The sequence below is a fragment of the Chiloscyllium plagiosum genome, unplaced genomic scaffold, assembly GCF_037043375.1.
Source record: "Chiloscyllium plagiosum isolate Xiang-an unplaced genomic scaffold, Cpla_swu_hap1 HiC_scaffold_26, whole genome shotgun sequence".
Taxonomy (NCBI): domain Eukaryota; kingdom Metazoa; phylum Chordata; class Chondrichthyes; order Orectolobiformes; family Hemiscylliidae; genus Chiloscyllium; species Chiloscyllium plagiosum.
Window position 1 is genome coordinate 23558055 of NW_028270164.1, and position 6000 is coordinate 23564054.

The following is a 6000-nucleotide window of genomic DNA, read 5'->3' on the forward strand; positions in this document are numbered from 1 at the left end:
ATTCTATTTTTTCTTCATTTCCACTCAATAAAATTCAATTGCAAGTAATATCAGATGGACAGCAAAAGCTTCTTTAGATATATAAAAAGGGCAAGGTAAACATATACTCCTGAGAGGGAACAGGGCTAGAGAAGGACAGACAAAATGGAGAAGGAGGTGGAGGAACATGGTTAGTGAAGAAAAAAAACAATGCAATAGTGAGACAGCTTTTTAGCTCAGAAAATCATGACATAAAATCTGTATGGGTAGAGATGAAAAAGAGAGGCAAAAAAAATCCTTCAGAGTCATCTATGGGGGCCCCAAGCACTAGTGGAGATGTAAGGGAAGACATTAAACAAGAAATCAGTGATGCATGCATAAAGGGAACAATTGTAATTATGGGTGACTTTGATGTACTTATCGATGGGACAATCAAAACTAACAATAATATTGTGAAGGAGAATTTCCTGGAGTGTGTATGTGAGTCGACCAATATTTTGAGGAACCAACCAGAGAATGGGCCATTCTAGATGGGGTACTGTGCAATTAGAAAGGATAAATTAACAATCTTGTTGCATGGTGATGCGTGGGGGGAGCAATCACAAATATGATAGAATTCTTCATTAAGATGGAAAGTAAAGTAGTCAAATTCTAAACTAAGGTCCCAAATCTAAATAAAAGTATAAGGGTATCAAACATGATTTGGTAAGAATGGTTTGGGAAACCTGACTAAAAGGATTGGAGGTGAATTGGTAATGTTTGAAGAATGTTCATAAGATATAGGAGCAGAATTAGGCCATTCAGCCCATCAAGTTTGCTCTGCCTTTTGATCATGGCTGATATATGCCTCACCCCCATTTTCCTGCCTTGTCCCCATATCCCTTCAACCCGTTCCCAATTAAAGATCTGTCTAACTTCCCCTCAAATTTACTCACTGTCCTAGTATCCACCGCACTTAGGGGTAGCAAAACCCACAGATTCATAGCCGTTTGGGAGAAGCAGTTTCTCCTCAACTCTGTTTTAAATTTGCTGCTCCTTATCCTAAGACTATGCCCCACAAGAGGAAGCATCCATGTGCAAGAATCACAAAGACTATTCTTTCCTGTGTGATGCACAAATTAAAGAGCAAAAGTGGCTCAACCATGGCTTACAAAAGAAACTATGGATAACATCAGACCCAAAGTGAAGACATATAAAATTGTCAGAAAAAGCAACAAGCATGAGGTTTGGAAGCATTTTAGAAGTCAGCATAGGAGGGCAAATGATTTGATTGTGTGAGAGAAAACAGAGTATGGGAGTAAAATTGCAGGGATGATAAAAACTGACCATAAAGACTTTTCTAAATATGTGCAGAGAAAACAAAATTAGAAAAGACAAATGTAGATCCTTAACAGTCAGAAATGGAGTACATGATAATCGGGAGCTGAGAAATGACAGAAGGGCTGAACACATAATTTGGTTGTGTCTTCACACAAAAGGGCACAATAAAGTAAAGAATATTTTACATCAGTAATTATCGCGAAGAAAGACATGGAAGCTAGGGAACTTGGGAAAATGAATAGTGGTGTCTCTAAAAGAGTCCAAAATACAGAACAGGAGGTGCTGGAGATGTTAAAATGCATGAAGGTAGATAAATCCCTGGGACCTAATCAAGCGTATCCCAGAAGACTGTGGGAAGCTAGGGAAGAGATTGTGGGAACCCTTGCAGAGATGTTTGTATGGATGAGGTGCCGGAAGACTGCAGGGTGTCTAATGTTGTGCCATTATTTAAGAAAGGCTGCAAGGAAAAACCAGAGAACTAGAGACTTGTGAACCTGACGTCAGTGGTGGAAAAGTAGTTGGAGTCTGAGAGACAGGATTTACATGCATTTGGAAAGGCAATGACTGAGGGATAGACAACAGGTCTTTCTGTGTGGAAAATCATGTCTCACAAACCTGAGTTAATTAAAAAGGAGACCAAGAAGATAGATGAAGGTCGAGCAATAGATATTGTCTTTATGGACTTTAGCAAGGGCTTCGAATAAAGTTGTCTGGTTAGTACAGTTAGATCACATGGGAGTCGGGGAGCGATAATCAATTGGATTCAAAATTGGCTTGACGTTAGGAGACAGATGGTGGGTGGTAGAGGATTCTTATTCAGACTGGAGGCCTATAACCAGCCATATGCGGCAAGGATAGGTTCTGGATCCACTGTTGTTTATCATTTACCTAAATAATTTGAATGAGAATATAAGTGGCATGGTTTGTAAGTTTTACAGACTTGGAGGTGTAGTGGACAGTGAAGAACATTATCTCAGAGTACAACGGGATCTTGATCAGATGAGCTAATGGGCCGAGGAGTTTTATTTAGATATTTGTGAGGTGTTGTATTATGGTTAAGCAAATCAGGGCAGTACTGACACAGTTAATGCTAGGGTCCTGAGGAGTGTTGTCGAACAGAGAGACATAGGGGAGCAAGTACATTGTTCCTTGAGAGTGGCATCACAATAGACCGGGTGGTGAAGAAGGCATTTGGCATGCCTACCTTCATTGATCAGAACATTTAGTATAGAAGTTGGGACAATATACTGCAGGTACACAGACATTGGTGGGGCCACTTTTAGAATACTGCATACAATTCTGCTTGCCCTACTACCGGAAGGGTGTTAGGTAAAAACAATGACTGCAGATTCTGGATTAGTGGTGCTGGAAGAGCACAGCAGTTCAGGCAGCATCCGAGGAGCAGTAAAATCGACGTTTCGGGCAAAAGCCCTTCATCAGGAATACAGGCAGAGAGCCTGAAAGGTGGAGGGATAAGTGAGAGGATGATGGGGGTGGGGAGAAGTAGTATAAAGTACAATAGGTGAGTGGGGGAGGGGATGAAGGTGATAGGTCAGGGAGGAGGGTGGAATGGATAGGTGGAAAAGAAGATAGGCAGGTAGGACAAGTCATGGGGACAGTGCTGAGCTGGAAGTTTGGAACTGGGGTGAGGTGGGGGAAGGGGAAATGAGGAAACTGTTGAAGTCCACATTGATGCCCTGGGGTTGAAGTGTTCCGAGGCGGAAGATGAGGCGTTCTTCCTCCAGGCATCTGGTGGTGAAGGAGCAGCGGTGAAGGAGGCCCAGGACCTCCATGTCCTCGGCAAAGTGGGAGGGGGAGTTGAAATGTTAGGCCACAGGGCGGTGTGGTTGATTGGTGCGGGTGTCCCGGAGATGTTCCCTAAAGCGCTCTGCTGGAGGCGTCCAGTCTCCCCAATGTAGAGGAGACCGCATTGGGAGCAACGGATACAATAAATGATATTGGTGGATGTGCAGGTAAAACTTTGATGGATGTGGAAGGGTCCTTTAGGGTCTTGGATGGAGGTGAGGGAGGAGGTGTGGGCACAGGTTTTGCAATTCCTGCAGTGGCAGAGGAAGGTGCCAGGAAGGGAGGGTGGGTTGTAGGGGGGCGTGGACCTGACAAGGTAGTCACGGAGGGAACGATCTTTGCGGAAGGCGGAAAGGGGTGGGGAAGGAAATATATCCCTGGTGGTGGGTTCTGTTTGGAAATGTCTGCGGATAACTTGGTTATGCGAAGGTTGGTAGGGTGGAAGGTGAGCACAAGGGGCGTTCTGTCCTTTTTACGGTTGGAGGGATGGGGTCTGAGAGCGGATGTGCGGGATGTGGACAAGATGCGTTGGAGGGCATCTTTAACCACGTGGGAAGGGAAATTGCGGTCTCTAAAGAAGGAGGCCATCTGGTGTGTTCTGTGGTGGAACTGGTCCTCCTGGGAGCAGATACGGTGGAGGCAGAGGAATTGGGAATACGGGATGGCATTTTTGCAGAAGGCAGGGTGGGAAGAGGTGTAATCCAGGTAGCTGTGGGAGTCGGTGGGATTGTAAAAAATGTTGGTGTCAAGTTGGTTGTCATTAATGGAGATGGAGAGGTCCAGAAAGGGGAGGGAGGTGTCAGAGATGGTCCAGGTAAATTTAAGGTCAGGGTGGAATGTGTTGGTGAAGTTGATGAATTGCTCAACCTCCTCGTGGGAGCACGAGGTGGCGCCAATGCAGTCACCAATGTTACGGAGGAAGAGGTGGGGAGTGATGCCAGTGTAATTACGGAAGATCAACTGTTCTACGTAGCCAACAAAGAGTCAGGCATAGCTGGGGCCCATACGGGTGCTCATGGCTACCCCTTTGGTCTGAAGGAAGTGGGAGGATTCAAAGGAGAAATTGTTAAGGGTGAGGACCAGTTCAGCCAAACGAATGAGAGTGTCGGTGGAAGGGTACTGTTGGGGACGCCGGAAGAGGAAGAAACGGAAGGATGTTGTCAAACTGGAAAGGTTACAGAAAAACTGTACAAGGATGATGTCAAGACTGGAGGATTTGAATTATAAGGAGCCACTGGATGGGCTGGGATTCTTTCCCTGTAATGTAGGAGGCTGAGGAGTGATCTTATAGAGGTTTATAAAATCATAAGTGCATAGATAGGGTGAAAAGCGAAGGTCTATTTTTTCCCTCAGAGGAGCGGGAGTCCAAAGCTAGAGGGCATAGGTTTAAGATGAAAGGCGTAAGATTAAAAAAGAAACCTGGGGGCCATTTTTGCACATAGCGGATGGTGCATGTGTGGAATGAACTGACAGAGGAAGTGGTAGAGGCAGGTGCAATTATAACTTCTAAATGACATTTGGACATGTATATGAATAAGAAAGGTTTAGATCAATATGGGCCAAATGGAGGCAAATGGTATAAGTTCAGTTTAGGATACCTGGTCACCATGGAAACATTGGATCAAAAGGCCTGTTTCTGTGCTGTATGACACTATTTTAATGAAGACTACTTCATTGAATAATGTATGTTCAAGGCTGAGTTTTATACATTTTTGAGATTAGATTCCCTACAGTATGGAAATAGGCCCTTTGGCCCAACAAGTCCACACCAAACCTCTGAAGAGTAACCCACCCAGATCCATTCCCCACAATTACCCCTAACTAATGCACCTAACACTATGGGCAATTTAGCATGGCCAATTCACCTTACCTGCACATCTTTGGATTGTAGGAGGAAACCAGAGCTCCAGAGGAAACCCAGGCAGACACGGGGAGAATGTGCAAACTCCACACAGACAGTCACCCAAGGCTGGAATCAAACACAGGTCCCTGGCACTGTGAAGCAGCAGTGCTAACCACTGAGCCACTATGCCACCCTAATTTTTGATCTACAAGGGAGTGAAGAATTTTAGGGAGGCCAAACGGAAGTGGAGATAAAGCTAAAATAAGATCAGCCATGCTTTTACTGAATGGTGTCCAGGCTTAAGGGGCTGAATGGACTATTCTGGTTTCTATTTCTTATGATCTCATTAACATTCTCATTAGATTGGAAACTGGCAAAGAAAATAGTAACAGACTGTAGGATGATATAAAAAAGTTGGTGGAATATGTGATAGCAATCACAATGAAAAACAGGTGTAAGGGAACATTGCTTCAAAGAATAAGGATAGACTGTACAAGATAAATTGTACAATTTTAAAATAAATGCAGTGAGAGTGAGACCTATGCACAAATATTTGATGATGGATGGATAGGTTAACAGAATAATTAAAAATCAATATGGACCCTGTGCTTTATGAATAGCGGCACATAATACAAAAGCCAGGAAGCTAAGCTAAATACATGAAGGGAATATTATGTCAAATTCTGGGTGCCACACTTTAGGAAGGACTCAATGGCTTTGAAAATGTTAGGGAGGAGATTTAGTGAAATGATTTCAAGGATGATAGATTAGATATATACATATACTGGAGAAGCTGGTGTAGAGCAGAGAAAGCTAAAAGAGATTTGACGAAGTCGTTTAAAATCATACAGGGTTTAGATTTAGTAAATGCAAGTATTTTCAATGACTTAAGGATCAACAACTAAATGGGACACATTTAGCAAAAGAACCAGAGATGACATGAGTAAAAGTATTATTACACAAGGAGTCAGGAGTTTGAAAAATTTGCTTGATGGTTTGCCGGACAAATGTGATATTGTTGTGGTGAAAAGATCACTCTCAAGTCTGCTGGG